Genomic DNA, 20,697 nt, shown 5'->3' with positions numbered 1-20,697 from the left:
CTGAGAACATGCAGTGTTTGGTTTTCTGTTCCTGTGTTAGTTTGCTGAGAATGGTGGTTTCCAGCTTCATCCATGTCCCTGCAAAAGACGTGAATTCATCCTTTATTATGGCTCCATTGAATTCCATAATGTATATGTATCACATTTTCTTTATCTAGTCTGTCATTGATAGGTATTTGGGTTGGTTCCAAGTCTTTACTATCGTGAATAGTGCCACAATAAACATATGTGTGCATGTGTCTTTATAGTAGAATGTTCTAAAATCCTTTGGGTATATACCCAGTAATGGGATTACTGGGTCAAATGATATTTTTTGTTCTAGATCCTTGAGGAATCGCCACACTGTCTCCCACAATGGTTGAACTAATTTACACTCCCACCAACAGTGTAAAATCGTTCGTATTTCTCCACATTCTCTCCAGCATCTGTGTTTTCCTGACCTTTTAATGATCACCATTCTAACTGGCGTAAGATGGTATCTCATTGTGGTTTTGATTGGCATGTCTCTAATGACCAGTGATGACGAGCATTTTTTCATATGTTTGTTGGTCACACAAATGTCTTATTTTGAGAAGTGTCTGTTCATGTGCTTCGGCCACTTTTTGATGGGGTTGTTCATTTTTTTTCTTGTAAATTTGTTTAAGTTTGTTGTAGATTCTGGATATTAGCCTTTTGTCAGATGGATAGATTAAACCTTACAAGCTGAAACTAGATGGCTTATATAAACTTCTGGAGAAATCATAGCAACTTATATATAAACAACCTTTATGCCTGCTGATGTGTAGACTGCACAAAAGGTACACATGAATGCTGGACTCAGACTGCAATTCAGAGAATTGTGTCAGATTGCCATTGCAATTGGGAGATGCTTCAGAAACTCTAGAAAAACTAGTCTATAGACTGCCCCAGACATTACAGGTGAGCCAACATACAACTGAAAGATTTAGAGCGATGTTTGCCAAATTGCTCTAACTGAAGCAGCAGTTGTGTGACTTTAATAAGGTTCCAGGATTATACTGTCCCCTTTTTGCTCTGATTTCCCTTTGCCTTTTCTGATTTGACTTCATCCCCTTTTCCATGAGATGTGACTTCTCCAGAATGAGCCTTCCTAGTCACGTAGGATCAGATGAAACATACAGCCACAAAAGTCTACTACAATGCATTCTCTGAGAGCTTTTGAAGAATTGGGGTGCCAGGTGTGCTGTCACAGGCCTGTAATCCCAGCACTTTGAGAGTCAAAGGTAGGAGGATCACTTGAAACCAGGAGTTTAGGACCAGCCTAAGCAACAAAGGGAGACCAAATCTTTACTAAACATAATAAATCAAATTAGCCAGGTGCAGTGGTGCATGCTTATAGTCTCAGATACTTGGGAGGCTAAGGTGGGAGAACGGATTCAGCCCAGGAGTTCAAGACTGCAGTGAGTGCTCTCTAGTCTAGGTGACAGAGCAAGAGTGTGTCTCTCTTTTATTATTATTATTATTATTACTATTATACTTTAAGTTCTAGGGTACATGTGCATAACGTGCAGGTTTTTTACATATGTATACTTGTGCCATATTGGTGTGCTGCAATCATCAACTCGTCAGCACCCATCAACTCGTCATTTACATCAGGTATAACTCCCAATGCAATCCCTCCCTCCTCCCCCCTCCCCAAGATAGACCCCGGTGTGTGATGTTGCCCTTCCCGAGTCCAAGTGATCTCATTGTTCTGTTCCCACCTATGAGTGAGAACACACGGTATTTGGTTTTCTGTTCTTGCGATAGTTTGCTGAGAATGATGGTTTCCAGCAGCAACCATGTTCCTACAAAGGACACGAACTCATCCTTTTTTATGGCTGCATAGTATTCCATGGTGTATATGTGCCAAATTTTCTTAATGCAGTCTGTCACTGATGGACATTTGGGTTGATTCCAAGTCTTTGCTATTGTGAATAGTGCAGCAATAAGCATATGTGTGCATGTGCCTTTATAGCAGCATGATTTATAATCCTTTGGGTATATACCCAGTAATGGGATGGCTGAGTCATATGGTATTTCTAGTTCTAGACCCTTGAGGAATCGCCATACTGTTTTCCACAATGGTTTAACTAGTTTACAATCCCACCAACAGTGTAAAAATATTCCTATTTCTCCACATCCTCTCCAGCACCTGTTGTTTCCTGACTTTTAAATGATTGCCATTCTAACTGGTGTGAGATGGTATCTCATTGTGGTTTTGATTTGCATTTCTCTGATAGCCAGTGATGACGAGCATTTTTTCATGTGTCTGTTGGCTGTATGAATGTCTTCTTTTGAGAAGTGTCTGTTCATATCCTTTGCCCACTTTTTGATGGGGTTATTTGTTTTTTTTTTTCTTGTAAATTTGTTTGAGTTCTTTGTAGGTTCTGGATATTAGCCCTTTGTCAGATGAGTAGATTGCAAAAATGTTCTCCCATTCTGTAGGTTGCCTGTTCACTCTGATGGTAGTTTCTTTTGCTGTGCAGAAGCTCTTTAGTTTAATTAGATCCCATTTGTCAATTATGGCTTTTGTTGTCATTGCTTTTGGTGTTTTAGACATGAAGTCCTTGCCCTTGCCTATGTCCTGAATGGTATTACCTAGGTTTTCTTCTAGGGTTTTTATGGTATTAGGTTTAACATTTAAGTCTCTAATCCATCTTGAATTCATTTTTGTATAAGGAGTAAGGAAAGGATCCAGTTTCAGCTTTCTACTTATGGCTAGCCAATTTTCCCAGCACCATTTATTAAGTAGGGAATCCTTTCCCCATTTCTTGTTTTTCTGAGGTTTGTCAAAGATCAGATAGCTGTAGAGGTGTGGTATTATTTCTGAGGACTCTGTTCTGTTCCATGGGTCTATATCTCTGTTTTGGTACCAGTACTATGATGTTTTGGTTACTGCAGCCGTGCAGTATAGTTTGAAGTCAGGTAGCGTGATGCCTCCAGCTTTGTTCTTTTGACTTAGGATTGTCTTGGCAATGGAGTCTCTTTTTTGGTTCCATATGAACTTTAAAGTAGTTTTTTCCAATTCTGTGAAGAAACTCATTGGTAGCTTGATGGGGATGGCATTGAATCTATAAATGACCTTGGGCAGTATGGCCATTTCCACGATGTTGATTCTTCCTATCCATGAGCATGGTATGTTCTTCCATTTGTTTGTGTCCTCTTTTATTTCACTGAGTAGTGGTTTGTAGCTCTCCTTGAAGAGGTCCTTTACATATCTTGCAAGTTGGATTCCTAGGTATTTTATTCTCTTTGAAGCAATTGTGAATGGAAGTTCATTCATGATTTGGCTCTCTGTTTGTCTGTTACTGGTGTATAAGAATGCTTGTGATTTTTGCACATTAATTTTGTGTCCAGAGACTTTGCTGAAGTTGCTTATCAGCATAAGGAGGTTTTGGGCTGAGACAATGGGGTTTTCTAAATATACAATCTTGTCATCTCCAAACAGGGACAATTTGACTTCTTCTTTTCCTAGCTGAATACCCTTGATTTCTTTCTCTTGCCTGATTGCCCTAGCCAGAACTTCCAACACTATGTTGAATAGGAGTGGGGAGAAAGGGCATCCCTGTCTTGTGCCAGTTTTCAAAGGGAATTTTTCCAGTATTTGCCCATTCAGTATGATTTTGGCTGTGGTTTTGTCATAAATAGTTCTTATGATTTTGAGATATGTTCCATCAATACCGAATTTATTGAGAGTTTTTAGCATGAAGGGCTGTTGAATTTTGTCAAAAGCCTTTTTTGCATCTATTGAGATAATCATGTGATTTTTGCCTTTGGGTCTGTTTATATGCTGGATTACATTTATTGATTTGCGTATGTGGAACCAGCCTTGCATCCCAGGGATGAAGCCAACTTGATCATGGTGGATAAGCTTTTTGATGTGCTGCTGGATCCAGTTTGCCAGTATTTTATTGAGGATTTTTGCATTAATGTTCATGAGGGATATTGGTCTAAAATTCTCTTTTTTGTTGTGTCTCTGTCAGGCTTTGGTGTCAGGATGATATTGGCCTCATAAAATGAGTTAGGGAGGATTCCCTCTTTTTCTATTGATTGGAATAGTTTCACAAGGAATGGTACCAGCTCCTCCTTGTGCCCCTGGTAGAATTCAGCTGTGAATCCATCTGGTCCTGGACTTTTTTTGGTTGGTAGGCTATTAATTATTGCCTCAATTTCAGAGCCTGCTGTTGGTCTACTCAGGGATTCGGCTTCTTCCTGGTTTAGTCTTGGCAGAGTGTAAGTGTCCAGGAAATTATCCATTTCTTCTAGATTTTCTAGCTTATTGGTGTAGAGGTGTTTATAGTATTCTCTGATGGTAGTTTACATTTCTGTGGGGTCAGTGGTGATATCCCCTTTATCATTTTTTATTGTGTCTCTTTGATTCTTCTCTCTTTTCTTCTTTATTAGTCTTGCTAGCAATCTATCAATTTTGTTGATCTTTTCAAAAAACCAACTCCTGGATTCATTGATTTTTTGGACGGTTTTTTGGGTCTCTATCTCCTTTAGTTCTGCTCCGATCTTAGTTATTTCTTGCCTTCTACTAGCTTTTGAATGTGTTTGCTCTTGCTTCTCTAGTTCTTTTAATTTTGATGTTAGAGTGTCAATTTTAGATCTTTCCAGCTTTCTCTTATGGGCATTTAGTGCTATAAATTTCTCTCTACACACTGCTTTAAATGTGTCCCAGAGATTCTGGTATGTTGTCTCTTTGTTCTCATTGGTTTCAAAGAACATCTTTATTTCTGCCTTCATTTCCTTATGAACCCAGTAGTCATTCAGGAGCAGGTTATTCGGTTTCCATATAGTTGAGCAGTTTTGATTGAGTTTCTTAGTCCTGAGTTCTAGTTTGATTGCACTGTGGTCTGAGAGACAGTTTGTTATAATTTCTGTTCTTATACATTTGCTGAGGAGTGCTTTACTTCCAACTATATGGTCAATTTTGGAATAAGTGTGATGTGGTGCTGGAAGAATGTATATTCTGTTGATTTGGGGTGGAGAGTTCTGTAGATGTCTATTAGGTGTGCTTGCTGCAGAGATGAGTTCAATTCCTGGATAACCTTGTTAACTTTCTGTCTTGTTGATCTGTCTAATGTTGACAGTGGAGTGTTGAAGTCTCCCATTATTATTGTAAGGGAGTCTAAGTCTCTTTGTAAGTCTCTAAGGACTTGCTTTATGAATCTGAGTGCTCCTGTATTGGGTGCATATATATTTAGGATAGTTGGCTCTTCCTGTTGAATTGATCCCTTTACCATTATGTAATGGCCTTCTTTGTCTCTTTTGATCTTTGATAGTTTAAAATCTGTTTTATCAGAGACTAATATTGAAACCCCTGCTTTTTTTTTGTTCTCCATTTGCTTGGTAGATCTTCCCCCATCCCTTTATTTTGAGACTATGTATGTCTCTGCATGTGAGATGGGTCTCCTGAATACAGCAAACTGATGGGTCTTGACTCTTAATCCAGTTTGCCAGTCTGTGTCTTTTAATTGGAGCATTTAGTCCATTTACATTTAAGATTAATATTGTTCTGTGTGAACTTGATCCTGCCATTATGATATTAACTGGTTATTTTGCTCGTTAGTTGATTCAGTTTCTTCCTAGCCTCGATGGTCTTTACATTTTGGCATGTTTTTGCAATGGCTGATACCGGTTGTTCCTTTCCATGTTTAGTGCTTCCTTCAGGGTCTCTTGTAAGGCAGGCCTGGTGGTGACAAAATCTCTAAGCATTTGCTTATCTGTAAAGAATTTTATTTCTCCTTCACTTATGAAACTTAGTTTGGCTGGATATGAAATTCTGGGTTTAAAATTCTTTTCTTTAATAATTTTGACTATTGGCCCTCACTCTCTTCTGGCTTGTAGAGTTTCTGCCGAGAGATCTGCTGTTAGTCTGCTGGGCTTCCCTTTGTGGGTAACCCGACCTATCTCTCTGACTGCCCTTAAGATTTTTTCCTTCATTTCAACTTTGGTGAATCTGGCAATTGTGTGTCTTGGAGTTGCTCCTCTCGAGGAGTATCTTTGTGGCGTTCTCTGTATTTCCTGAATTTGAATGTTGCCCTGCCCTACTGGGTTGGAGAAGTTCTGGATGATATCCTGAAGAGTGTTTTCCAACTTGGTTCCATTTTCACCCTCACTTTCAGGCACCCCAATGAGATGTAGATTTGGTCTTTTTACATAATCCCATACTTCTTGCAGGCTTTGTTCATTTCTTTGTCTTCTTTTTTCTTTAGATTTCTCTTCTCACTTCATTTCATTCCTTTGATCTTCAATCACTGATACTCTTTCTTCCAGTTGATCGAGTCGGTTACTGAAGCTTGTGCAGTTGTCACGTATTTCTCGTGTCATGGTTTTCATCTCTGTCTGTTCGTTTATGGCCTTCTCTGCATTCATTATTCTAGTTATCAATTCTTCCACTCTTTTTTCAAGATTTTTAGTTTCTTTGCACTGGGTACGTAATTCCTCCTTTAGCTCTGAGAAGTTTGATGGACTGAAGCCTTTTTCTCTCATCTCGTCAAAGTCATTCTCCGTCTAGCTTTGATGCGTTGCTGGCCATGAGCTGTGTTCCCTTGCAGGGGGAGATGCGCTCTTATTTTTTGAATTTCCAGCTTTTCTGCCCTGCTTTTTCCCCATCTTTGTGGTTTTATCTGCCTCTGGTCTTTGGTGATGGTGACGTACTGATGGGATTTTGGTGTGGGTGTCCTTCCTGTTTGTTAGTTTTCCTTCTAACAGTCAGAACCCTCAGCTGTAGGTCTGTTGGAGATTGCTTAAGGTCCACTCCAGACTCTGTTTGCCTGGGTATCAGCAGCAGAGGCTGCAGAAGATAGAATATTGCTGAACAGCGAGTGTACCTGTCTGATTCTTGCTTTGGAAGCTTCCTCTCAAGGGTGTACTCCTCCATGTGAGGTGTGGGGTGTCAGTCTGCCCCTAGTGGGGGATGTCCCCCAGTTAGGCTACTCAGGAGTCAGGGACCCACTTGAGCAGGCAGTCTGTCCGTTCTCAGATCTCAACCTCCGTGTTGGGAGATCCACTGCTCTCTTGAAAACTGTCAGACGGAGCCATTTGCATCTGCAGAAGTTTCTGCTGCCTTTTTTTTTTGCTGTTGTTGTTGTTGTTGTTTAGCTGTGCCCTGTCCCCAGAAGTGGAGTCTACAGAGACAGGTGGAGCTCGAACTGTGAGCTCCACCCAGTTTGAGCTTCCCAGCGGTTTTGTTTACCTACTTAAGCCTCAGCAGTGGCGGGCACCCCTCCCCCAGTCTCGCTGCTGCCTTGCCAGGATATCACAGACTGCTGTGCTAGTAATGAAGGAGGCTCCGTGGGTGTGGGACCCTCCCGGCCAGGTGTGGGATATAATATCCTGGTGTGCCCGTTTGCTAAGTCTTTTAGTAAAGCATAGTATTGGAGTGGGAGTTACCCGATTTTCCAGGTGTTGTATGTCTCAGTTCCCCTCCCTAGGAAAAGGGATACCCTTCCCCCTTGCACTTCCCAGGTGAGGCGATGCCTCACCCTGCTTCAACTCCCACTGGTCGTGCTGCAGCAACTGACCAGCACCGATTGTCTGGCACTCCCTAGTGAGATGAACCCAGTACCTCAGTTGAAAATGCAGAAATCACCTGTCTTCTGTGTCACTGGTGCTGGGAGCTGGAGACTGGAGCTGTTCCTATTTGGCCATCTTGCTCTGCTCCTCCAGATTTTTGATTTTAAAACTTTATGCATGGAACCCATAAAACTCACTATTTTTTAAAAAATTTGTACTTAAATTGTGGTTTTGTAAATAGAAAAAGTTAACATTTATCCAAGGAAGCCCTTGCTGAGTTTTAGAGAAAGTAGGTAGTAAATTTACATCTCAAAGCAGAGAGAGAGAGAGAGAGAGAGAGAAGGAATTTGGGTGTGTTTAAAGAAGATTAAAAACAGATGCCAAGGAAACACAAAAATGATAGAAATTTACAACAGGATTTTATAAGGAGACCAATTTTATTGACACACATAGCTTTTATTTTGGGTCTGCTTTCCAACTGTACCCCAGGAAACACACTACACAGGCTCCATTCTTAAGTGCTGGTGGGCCACTGCACATGCAGACAGCCCACTTTAAGGGAAAAATCAGGGAAGAAGAGATGCAGAATTCAGAATTATTCCAACATACAAAAGCCTAAGTTCAAAGTCAAACCACACACGTGAAATCTCATTGCCTGTTTGGCCCTCTTTTAAGTGTACTTTACTTTCTTTAATTTCTGCTCTAAAGCTTTTAAACAAACTTTCACTCTTGCTGTAAAACTTGCCTCAGTCTCTTCTTCTGCCTTATGACCCTTAGTTGAATCCTTTCTTCTGAAGAAACAAGAATTGAGTCTGCTGAAAACTTGTACAGATTTGCTAATATACATTAGTGCCATTCTACATGATAGAATATCTATATATTCTTATATTTATACATATATAAATATATACAACATATATGTATAAATATATATATAACATATATGTACTAATAGAGGCCTTGAATCTACATACTTGCTGCACTTTATGTAAACAATCCAGGTATAAGACTAAAACTTATTTTGGAAATACATTGGTCCCATATGATTTCTGTTTCATAAAAATGGGAAACAGGAGGGGAAGACTATTTTTCAGAAGAAAACAACAGAACTACAATTATTGAATTTTAGACGTGCTCATTTTTTTTTTGAATTTTGTTATTTATCTACAATTTGAACTGAATCCTAAATTTTTTCCTGGCTACAAGTTTCAAAACTAATGGTTTCAGAATTTTCTTCCATTTTTCTTCCATTTTGATATATTATAACTTAAAACTGTGCTTTGAAAATTTGTATCATTTTTTAAAATTGCACTTTTAAGTTCTGGGATACATGTGCAGAATCTGCAGGTTTGTTACACAGGTATACACGTGGCATGGTGTTTTGTTGCACCCATTAGCCCATCATGTACATTAGGTATTTCTCCTAATGCTATCCCTCCCCTAGCCTCCCACCCCTCAACAGGCCCCAGTGTATGATGTTCCCTTCCCTGGGTCCACGTGTTCTCATTGTTCAACTACCACTTATGACTGAGAACATGCAGTGTTTGCTTTTCTGTTCCTGTGTTCGTTTGCTGAGAATGATTGTTTCCAGCTTCTTCCATGTCCCTGCAAAGGACATGAACTCATCCTTTATTATGGCTGCATCAAATTCCATGGTGTATATGTATCACATTTTCTTTATTCAGTCTCTCATTGATAGGCATTTGGATTGGTTCCAAGTCTTTGCTATTGTGAATAGTGCCGCAATAAACATATGTGCGCACGTGTCTTTATAGTAGGATGATCTATAAACCTTTGGGTATATATCCAGTAATGGGATATCTGGGTCAAATGGTATTTCTTGTTCTAGATCCTTGAGGAATCGCCACACTGTCTTCCACAATGGTTGAACAAATTTACATTCCCACCAACAGTGTAAAATCGTTCGTATTTCTCCACATTCTCTCCAGCAACTGTGTTTTCCTGATCTTTTAATGATCGCCATTCTAACTGGCATGAGATGGTATCTCATTGTGGTTTTGATTTGCATGTCTCTAATCACCAGTGATCATGAGGTTTTTATCATATATTTGTTGTTCACATAAATGTGTTATTTTGAAAAGTGTCTGTTCATATGCTTCGCCCACTTTTTGATGGGGTTGTTCATTTTTCTTTCCTTGTAAATTCGTTTAAGTTTCTTGTAAATTCTGGATATTAGCCTTTTGTCAGATGGATAGATTAAACCTTGCAAGTTGAAACTAGATGACATATAAAATTCTGGACAAATCATAGCAACTTATATATAAACAGCCTTTAGCCTGCTGATGTGTAGACTACACAAAAGGTACACAAGAACACTGGGTTCAGACTGCAATTCAGAGAATTGTGTCAGATTGTAATTGCAATTGGAAGATGCTTCAGAAACTCTAGAAAATCTAGTCTATAGACTGCTCCAGACATTACAGGTGAGCCAACATACAACTGAAAGGTTTAGAGTCATGTTTGCCAAACAAATTGCTCTAATTGAAGCTGCAGTTGTGTGACTTTAATGAGGTTCCAGGATTATACTGTCCCCTTTTTGCTCTGATTTCCCTTTGCCCTTTCTGATTTGACTTCATCCCCTTTACCGTGGGACGTGACTTCTTAAGAATGAGCTTTCCTAGTCATGTAGGATCAGATTTAACATACAGCCACAAAGGTATTCTACAATGCTTTCTCTGAGATCTTTTGAAGAATTGGGGTGCCAGGTGTGCTGTCACAGGCTTGTCATCTCAGCACTTTGAGAGTCCAAGGCAGGAGGATCACTTGAAACCAGGAGTTTAAGACCAGCCTAAGCAACAAAGAGAGACACATCTTTACTAAACAAAATAAATCAAGTTACCCAGGTTCAGTGGTGCATGCTGATAGTCTCAGATACTTGGGAGGCTAAGGTGGGAGACCCGCTTCAGCACAGGAGTTCAAGGGTACAGTGAGTACACTCTAGTCTAGGTGACAGAGCAAGATTGTATCTCTTAAAAAAAAAAGAAAAGAAAAGAAAAGATAAAGAATGGAGTGAACAGGAAAGCCAAGATCTGAGGCATCTCTGATGATTGCCTGAACAAATTGTTTTTTCTTGACTTCAAAACACTTCAAGATGTATATTTCTTTGCGAAAGAAAGACATGCTGATTATAACTTTATTATTTTCTGAGGCAGAGAAGGAAGAGATTAGATCAATTGTTTCTCTGCCCACTCCATCTCTTCCTACGTGCCTTCTCTCCCTTAATCAAATGTGTAAATACTAAGCCTCCTGAAACCTCTTCAGAGAGAACACAAGCCACCGAGGTTTTTTGCAACTCAAGTTTTCCCAGGGTGCACCTTCAAGCTATGGCTCAATAAAATTCAATTTTTCAAGACCCTTGCCTCAGTCAGTCATTCTGGATAACAACCATGAGTCCTACAAAGCCCTTCAGTAATCTATTACCTGCCTAGGTGATATGTACCTAGGTGAGTGAGGTCTTCATGAGTCAAACACTCTTCTTCCTTTTCTGCCTTTCCCAACCCTAACACTCAGTGCTGTGTGCTCTGATCTGGCCCCAGCTCCCAGGTTATTTGTGTTGGTCTAAGAAAGCAAGACCAGGAAGGGCAGGTTGAGAAGGAAGTAAGAGGCCAACACTGTGGAACGTGGCAGGTGAGGCTGTCGTTGCTCAAAGCCACACTCCCTGGGTGCATTTTATGAATTTTTCTGGATTTGGAATCTTTTCCCTGAGTGTCTATCTAGCAACTTACCCTCCTCCTACTTTCTTCTCATTACACTTTCTGTTTCTAGTGCACTTGTTTATGGCCAGAGAATGGTCATGCAAATAGTTGACAATAGAATAAAAAATGACTTTTTGTGAGACTTGGAAACTGGCCTTTCTTTTTTCCAAAATAGATTGAGGTCTCTAAAAGCTAGCTTTTATGCCGGACTGTGCAGTTGTGAGTATAGTGTTAGGGAACAAGTGCATAAGTGAAGGATGAGACAGAAAATGAAATGCTGGCTTTCAAATCCTGAAAGCAAATGGGACAAAAATCATTTTTGAAGGTGGATGTCATTCAGGAGACCTTGTTAATTTTAGAGTGTCATCTTAGCAGATGAAGTGGAGGATGAGGTTAAATTATGGAGTTAGGTGACAGTGGGCACATACTTCTCTGCCACAGGTTTTTTGTTTTGTTTTGTTTTTTAATCTCTAAAAATGGGGATGGTGGCACTTAGGATATTTTTGTTAGGACTGTAGCTACATGAAAATCTCTTAGGATAGTGCCTGGTGCATAGTGAGTGCTGTATCACTGTGTGAGCTATTATAATGATGGGAATAGGCAAAAGTGCCACCCTGGCCATGAAGAGTGGGGAGGTACTTTCCAGTCAGGGTCCAGGCAGGTCAGCTGGAGATGACGCTGGTTAGTGGGGAAGCTTAACTTCCAAGAGTAGAAGAATTTAGGTGGAGTAACTCATGCACAACATTCTGTAAACATTCATTTCCCTAACAGTAGGAATGCTCAGAGTGGGTGTGGCTTCCATGACAATCATTATCTCCTGGGAATCTAAGGATGTGTCCTAGAGTGGAATGGCTGTGATGTAAGCCAAACCCAGAAAGGGCTTCAGGCCTGCCTTGCAGACAGCATTCATCTTGCTAAAGGAATACCCTCTTCTGGCCCAGGCCATTATTTTTGTTTTTGTACTATCTTAATTTTTAGGGTGTAAGGAGAAAGACTGAAGAATAAAATAATGAAGTGCATGTATGAAATAACAGGGTAGAATTGAGACTGGTATGTGTAAGTTAAGACAAATCGCGTATAAATTTTGTGTGAACACAAAAAGGATTTCTTGGTGCAAACAGACCTCTCCGTATACATAATACCATTGCCTTGAGTGGGTAGCAGACTATGTCAAAAGAACACATCATCAGAGTCATGAGAGAATGGGTAGTGTGGCATCTTTAATTCGCAGGATAGACTGAGAAAGTTATTGAAGAGAAAGGAGTTGAAGGAAAAGATGAGTGAGGGCAAGAAAAATGGGATGGTGAAAGGAAAGGACTGAAAGGAATGTTTACTGAGGGCTCATCAGCTACCAGGCTCTGTGACTAATGTCTTACACATGTTAATTTACTCTTCCACTGTCATTTTCTGATGCAGTAAGAGTCAGCCTTACACTGCAGATGAGGAAAGAGGCTGAGGGTGGTCAAATGAGGAACTTAGGGTCATCCAGCCACTTCATAGCAGAGCTAGTATGTTTCACTGTGGTTTGTGCAGACAGAAGAGTGAGATATGGAAGGAAGGCAAAACGTACTTTTGTTGTAGGTAATGTTTATGAAAGTGACCTGTATAAGACAGAATAATGGCCTCTTAAAAATGTCCACATCGGGGCTGGGTGCGGTGGCTCACACCTGTAATCCCAGCACTTTGGGAGGACGAGATGGGCAAATCATGAGGTCAGGAGTTCGAGACCAGCCTTGCCAACATGGTGAAACCTGTTTCTACTAAAAATGCAAAAATTAGCTGGGCATGGTGTCGGGCATCTGTAATCCCAGCTACTTGAAAGGCTGAGGCAGGAGAATCATTTGAACCTGGGAGGTGGAGGCTGCAGTGAGCTCATATCACTCCACTGCATTCCAGCTGGGGCAATATGAGTGAAACTCTGTCTCAAAAAAAAAAAAAAAAAAAAAAAAAAAAAATTCCCATCCTAACCCTTGGAACACATGCATTTACTTTTCTTGGAAAAAACACTGTTCAACAGTGGTAGAGTTGAGTATGTTAGATGGAAAGCATATTCTGGGTTATCTGGGTTTCTCCCAGTGTCATCATAAAGGTCCTTGTAAGTGAAAGAGAAAGGCAGGAGAGTCAGAGTGAGAACGATGCAGGCTGAGAGACTCCACTGGCCATTGCTTTCTGTGAACATGTGTGACAAGACAAAATTTCAACAAATTTAGTTATACATGGAATTGGGGTTAATTTGTCATTTATGATTTGGGGCAGCTCCCCTCTACAGATACAGTGATAACTCCCCCTGGGCAAAACAATAACAAAACAGTGGGTTTTGTCTAATGCGGATCAGTAAACAAAGCCGTAGAAATAAATTGATTGGTTAACATCAGAGTACTTCAGGTCACTTATTTTGGTAAAAGTTAAAGCAGAGGGGACTTTGATTATGCTCACTCATGTAGACTGGAATCTTCTATTTACAGGAAAATATGATCTGTTTTGAGAGCATCTGAATCCTTAAAATTTCAGTGGGAGTATATAACATCCAGCCTGTGTGGCTCTATTTTGAAGTGTCTGTACTCTCACTTAGGTGAAAATATGATCAAAACTTAAAGAATTAACATTAGTCTCAGTAACTGTAGTTTTGGGCTTCCATCATTTCTCTTCTTTTCTTTTTTTAATTTCCTTTGTCTTAAAAATTTTTTTTTTATTCTTTATGTTCTAGGGTACATGTGCACAACATGCAGGTTTGTTACATATGTATACATGTGCCATGTTGGTGTGCTGCACCCCTTAACTCGTCATTTACCTTAGGTATATCTACTAATGCTTTCTCTCTCCACTTCCCCCACCTCAAAACAGACTCTGGTGCGTGATGTTCCCTGTCCTGTGTCCAAGTGTTCTCATTGTTCAATTCCCACCTATGAGTGAGAACATGTGGTGTTTGGTTTTCCGTCTTTCTGACAGTTTGCTCCGAATGATGGCTTGCAACTTCATCCATGTCATTGCAAAGGACATGAACTCATCCTTTTTTATGGCTGCTTAGTATTCCATGGTGTATATGTGCCACGTTTTCTTAATCCAGTCTGTCGTTAATGGACATTTGGGTTGGTTCCAAGTCTTTACTATTGTGAATAGTGCCACCATAAACCTACGTGTGTAAGTGTCATTATAGCAGTATGACTTATAATCCTTTGGGTATATAGCTAGTAATGGGATGACTGGCTCAAATGATATTTCTAGTTCTAGATCCTTGAGGAATCGCTGCACTGTCTTCCACAATGGTTGAACTAGTTTACAGTCCCACCAACAGTGTAAAAGTGTTCCTATTTCTCCACATCCTCTCCAGCACCTGTTGTTTCCCAACTTTTTCACGTTCGCCACTTTAACTGGTGTGAGTTGATATATCACTGTGGTTTTGATTTGCATTTCTCTAATGGCCAGTAATAATGAGCATTTCTTCATGTGTCTGTTGGCTGCATAAATGTCTTCTTTGGAAAAGTGTCTGTTCCTATCCTTTGCCCACTTTTTGTTGGAGTTGTTTGCTTTTTCCTGTAAATTTGTTTGAGTTCTTTGTAGGTTCTGGATATTAGCCCTTTGTCAGATGAGTAAATTGCAAAAATGTTCTCCCATTCTGTAGGTTGCCTATTCACTCTGATGGTAGTTTCTTTTGCTGTGCAGAAGCTCTTTAGTTTAATTAGATCCCATTTGTCAATTTTGGCTTCTATTGTCATTGCTTTTGGTGTTTCAGACATGTAGTCCTTGCCCATGCCTATGTCCTGAATGGTATTGCCCAGGTTTTCTTCTAGGGTTTTTTGGTTTTTTAGGTCTAACATTTAAGTCATTAATCCATCTTGAATTAATTTTTGTATAAGTTGTAAGGAAGGGATCCAGTTTCAGCTTTCTACTTATGGCCAGCCCGTTTTCCCAGCACCATTTATTAAATAGGGAATTCTTTCCCCATGTCTTGTTTTTGTCAGGATTGTCAAAGGTCAGATGATTGCAGATGTGTGGTATTATTTCTGAGGGCTCTTTTCTGCTCCATTGGTCTATCTCTGGATGTCAATTTTAGATCTTTCCTGCTTTCTCTTATGGGCATTTAGTGCTAGAAATTTCCCTCTACACACTGCTTTAAATATATCAGAGATTCTGGAATGTTGTATCTTTGTTTTCATTGGTTTCAAACAATATCTTTATTTCTGTCTTCATTACGTTATGTATCCAGTAGTCATTCCGTAGCAGATTATTCAGTTTCCATGTAGTTTTGTGGTTTTGAGTGAGTTTCTTAGTCCTGAGTTCTAGTTTGATTGCACTGTGGTCTGAGAGACAGTTTGTTATAATTTCTGTTCTTGTACATTTGCGAGGAGTGCTTTACTTCCAACTATATGGTCAATATTGGAATAAGTATGATGTGGTGCTCAGAAGAATGTATATTCTGTTGATTTGGGGTGGAGAGTTCTGTAGATGTCTATTAGGTCCGCTTGGTGCAGAGTTGAGTTCAATTCCTGGATATCGTTGTTAATTTTCTGTCTCGTTGATCTGTCTAATGTTGACCGTTGGGTTTTAAAATCTCCCATTATTATTGTGTGGGAGTCCAAGTCTCTTTATAAGTCTCTAAGGGCTTGCTGTATGCATCTGGGTGTTCCTGTATTGGGTGTATATGTATTTAGGATAGTTAGCTCTTGTTGTTGGATTGATCCCTTTACCATTATGTAATGGCCTTCTTTATCTCTTTTGATCTTTGTTTGTTTAGAGTCTGTTTTATCAGAGACTAGGATTGCAACCTCTGCCTTTTCTTGTTTTCCATTTGCTTGGTAGATCTTCCTCCATCCCTTTATTTTAAGCCTATGTGTGTCTCTGCACGTGAGATGGGTCTCCTGAATACAGCTGGCTGATGGCTCTTGACTCTGTAACCAATTTGCCAGTCCGTGTCTTTTAATTGGACCATTTAGCCCATTTACATTTAAGGTTAATATTGTTATGTGTGAACTTGATCCTGTCATTATGATGTTGTATGGTTATTTTGCTCGTTAGTTGATGCAGTTACTACCTAGCATCGACGGCCTTTACATTTTGGTATGTTTTTGCAGTGACTGGTACCGGTTGTTCCTTTCCATGTTTAGCGCTTCCTTTAGGAGCTCTTTTAGGGCAGGCCTGGATGGTGAAAAAATCTCTCAGCATTTGCTCATCTGTAAAGGATTTTATTTATCCTTCACTTATAAAGCAGAGTTTGGCTGAATATGAAATTCTGGGATGAAAATTCTTTTCTTTAAGAATGTTGACTATTGGCCCCCACTCTCTTCTGGCTTGTAGAGTTTCTGCTGAGAGATCAGCTCTTAGTCTGATGGCTTCCCTTTGTGGGTAACCCGACCTTTCTCTCTGGCTGCCCTTAACAATGTTTCCTCCATTTCAACTTTGGAGAATCTGACAATTATGTGTCTTGGAGTTGCTCTTCTCGAGGAGTACCTTTGTGGCATTCTCTGTATTTCCTGAATTTGAATGTTGGCCTGCCTTGCTAGGTTGAGGAAGTTCTCCTGGATAATATCCTGCAGAGTGTTTTCCAACTTGGTTCCCTTCTTCCCGTCACTTTCAGGTACACCAATCAGATATAGATTTGGGGGTTTCACATAGTCCCAAATTTCCCGGAGGCTTTGCTCATTTATTTATACTACTTTTTCTCTGAACTTCTCTTCTTATTTTCATTCATGTGATCTTCAATCGCTGATACCCTTTCTACCAGTTGATCGAGTTGGTTACAGAAGTTTGTGCATTTGTCACGTAGTTCTTGTTTCATGGTTTTCATTTCTATCAGGTCGTTTAACGACTTCTCTACATTGGTTATTCTAGTTAGCCATTTGTCAAATATTTTTTCAAGGTTTTTAGTTTCTTTGCGCTGGGTTTGTACTTCCTCCTTTAGCTCGGATAAGTTTGATTGAAGTCTTCTTCTCTCAACTCGTCAAAGTCATTCTCTGTCCAGCTTTGTTCCGTTGCTAGCAAGGAGCTGTGTTCCTTTGGAAGGGGAGAGGAACTCTGATTTTTAGAATTTTCAACTTTTCTGCACTGCTTTTTCGCCATCTTTGTTGTTTTATCTACCTTTGGTCCTTGATGATGGTGACGTGCAGATGGGGTTTTGGTGTGGATGTCCTTTCACTTTGTTAGTTTTCCTTCTAACAGTGAGGACCTTCAGCTGCAGGTCTGTTGGAATTTCCTTGAGGTCCACTCCAGACCCTTTTTGCCTGGGTATCAGCAGCGGAAGCTGCAGAAGAGTGAATATTGCTGAACAGCGAGTCTGATCATTCTTCTGGAAGCTTCCTCTGGAAGCTTCATCTCAGAGGTGTACCTGGCCGTGTGAGGTGTGGGGTGTCAGTCTGCCCCTAGTGGGGATGTCTCCCAGTTAGGCTACTCAGGAGTCAGGGATGCACTTGAGCAGGCAATTTGTCCGTTCTCAGATCCCAAACTCCATGCTGGGAGAACCACTACTCTCTTCAAAGCTGTTAGACAGGGACATTTACATCTGCAGAAGTTTCTGCTGCCTTTTTTTGGCTATGCCCTGTCCCCAGAGGTGGAGTATACAGAGGCATGCAGGCCTCCTTAAGCTGTGGTGGGCTCCATCCAGTTTAAGCTTCCTGGCGACTTTGTTTACCTACTTAAACCTCAGCAATGGCAGGTGCCCCTCCCCCAGTCTTCCTGCTGCCTTGCAGTTAGATCTCAGACTGCTGGGCTAGCAATGAGGGAGCCTCCATGGGAATGGGACCCTCCCAGCCAGGTGCGGGATATGATCTCCTGATGTGCCATTTGCTAAGACCCTTGGTAAAGCACATTACTAGGGTGGGAGTGACCTGATTTTCCAAGTGTTGTGTGTCACAGTTTCCCTTGGCTAGGAAAGGGAATTCTCTTCCCCCTTGTGATGCCTCACCCTGCTTCTGCTCTCATTCGTTTGGCTGCATCCACTGTCCTGCACCCACTGTCCAAGACACCCCAGTGAGATGAACCTGGTACCTCTGTTAGAAATACAGAAATTCCTCGACTTCTGTGTTGCAGGCGCTGGGAGCTGGAGGCTGGTGCTGTTCCTTTTCAGCCATCTTGGCACCACACTCCCTTTTCATTTTCTTAAATGGAGTCTCACTCTGTGGCGCAGGCTGGATTGCGGTGGCATGACCTCGGCTCACTGCAGCCTCCATCTTCCGGATTCAAGTGATTCTCCCACCTCAGCATCCCAAGTTGCTGGGATTATATTGTGGGATCTCGAGAGCAGCCCACAGTGTAAGAGGCCTCTTTCTTTGTTCCCAGGTGGATTGGCAGGTCAAGAAATAAAAGACACACCCACGATAGTGAAAGTGGGTCCGGGGGTGGATTGCCTTCTGGTCCTGTGATGCCACCAATGCACTGGATAAACCAGCATTTATTATTAAGCTTAGTGAGGGCGGGGGTAGGTTAGTGAGGGATTTAGGGTCGTTTGATTATGAGGTGAGATGGTCACATGGGGTTGAAATAATTCTTTAACATAATATCGGTAGGCAGAAGTACAGTATACAGAGATGAGAATTTACATCATAGTGTGTGCATCAGTAATTTCTAACAGAGCCTTAAAACAGAAACACAGTCAATCCATATCCTATGATTAGCAAGATATTAATCAGCAGTAACAGTTGCAGGAAAAGCTGGCTCCAAACAATCAATAGAAACAGGACGTGAAGCTAGACAACGGGTTAAACGAAAAAATTCTCAGAAGGGAATATGCCTAAACCCTGAAGAGACCTAGAAGAGCTGTGGCAAGATAAGGGTATTTATGACCCTATCTTATCCATATGAACATACGCCCCTCATGTGTCCATTAATAGGCTCTCCACAAGGGTTGCATCCCATTCCCAGAGCTATGAACATCTACTTTTCTGAGATAGGAATCTTGGTGATCTGAAACCTCCCTGACTACACGTCCATTTATAGACTCTCTGCAGGGGGATGTACATCACGCGCTGTTGGCTCATTCTGGCAGCCAAACCTGGCATTGTCTTTACACAATCCTGCATGCAATTTTGAATTTACAACAATCAGGAGCATTTCATCTTTTATTCCATAGCAATGGTTTCAGGGGGTCTCCCTACAGGACTACAGGTGTGCGCCACCACACCCGGATAATTTTTGTATTTTTAGTAGAGACAGGTTTTCACCATATTGATGAGGCTGGCCTCAAATTCTTGACCTTGTGATCCACCTGCCGTGGCCTCTGAAAGTACTGGGATTACAGACCTGAGCCACTGCACCCGGCACATAAACCACACATTTCTTTGGGTTTTCGAATTCCAGCCCAAGAGAAACAATTTGATATTTCGGGGATGGCTGCACACAAATATTTGCACACAAATAAAAATCTTTGTAGATTGCACCACACGAGGGAGACTACCAGTATGACTATCAGGACGAAAATATCAAGAGTTTGGAATATGGACCTTAGGTAAGATGCAAGCCAACTACAATAGAATAGATCAAAGAAGAAGCCAGAAAAGTCTAGTCATTTTAACCAGGCAGCACATTTGTTGATTTTTACAACTGAGTCTCTATAATGCCCGATGTATTTATCCATGTGCAACAAGAAGTGTCAGAAACTGCACAGTCTCCCCCCTGCTTAGCTGGTAGAGAGCAATTCTATTTTCTAGCATTGCATGCCTATGCTAATTAAAACAGGGAGTGAGAAGGATAGGCAAGTATAGAAGTAGAAGCCTAAGAAGAAACACCATATATTTGAGGAAAAAGTTGTGTTAAAGATGCAGCTAAGGGCAGCCTTTGGGTGGACTAAAGGATCTCCTGTTATGTAAAAATGTGTGGGCCAGGTGCTGTGGCTCATGTCTGTAATCCCAGCATTTTGGGAATCCAAGGCGTGCGGATCACCTGAGGTCGGAAGTTCAAGACCAGCCTGACCAATATGTAGAAACCCGATGTCTACTAAAAATACAAAATTAGCCTGGTGTCTTGGTGCATGCCTATAATCCCAGCTACTAGAGAGGCTGAAGCAGGAGATTCACTTGAACCCAGGAGGCAGAGGTTGTGGTCAGCCAAGATTTTGCCATGGCACCAGCTTGGGCAACAAGAGAGAAACTCCATCTTAAAAAAATAATAATGTGGTTGACATGATATATCTGACACTGTTAACTTACTCTCAGAACCTACTCCTTGTGAAATCCTAAGTACAGCATTATTCTGGGAAGCAAAGGAGACAGGCATAAGCAAGAACAAATTAAGAGAGGTAAGAGTCTTATCATGATTTACTGTCTTGTTCTGACATCTTGAGAAAAGCTGTCAACAGTGTACAGTCATCAACTTGTTGTCATCATTGCAGTATAAGTGTCTCTAAGTCATAGTGTTGAACATTTGGTGAGCTCTGAGTGGCCTACACCTCAAACACGAGGGTTTTCCCATGAAATTTACATTGAGTTGTCCACCTCTAGCTTATATGGCTTCAGGATCAGAGCTGTTCTTG

General features: G+C 40.9%; 1 long non-coding RNA gene across 1 annotated transcript in view; it reads left to right on the top strand.

The window, feature by feature from the left end:
• Positions 1-20,697, top strand: part of LOC140711843 (uncharacterized) — a 480,768-nt gene that overhangs the window by 12,440 nt on the left and 447,631 nt on the right. The gene's annotated exons all lie outside the window — the stretch shown is intronic.

Source organism: Chlorocebus sabaeus, chromosome 6, assembly GCF_047675955.1.
Source record: "Chlorocebus sabaeus isolate Y175 chromosome 6, mChlSab1.0.hap1, whole genome shotgun sequence".
Taxonomy (NCBI): Eukaryota; Metazoa; Chordata; class Mammalia; order Primates; family Cercopithecidae; genus Chlorocebus; species Chlorocebus sabaeus.
This window is presented reverse-complemented; position numbering and strand designations above follow the sequence as displayed.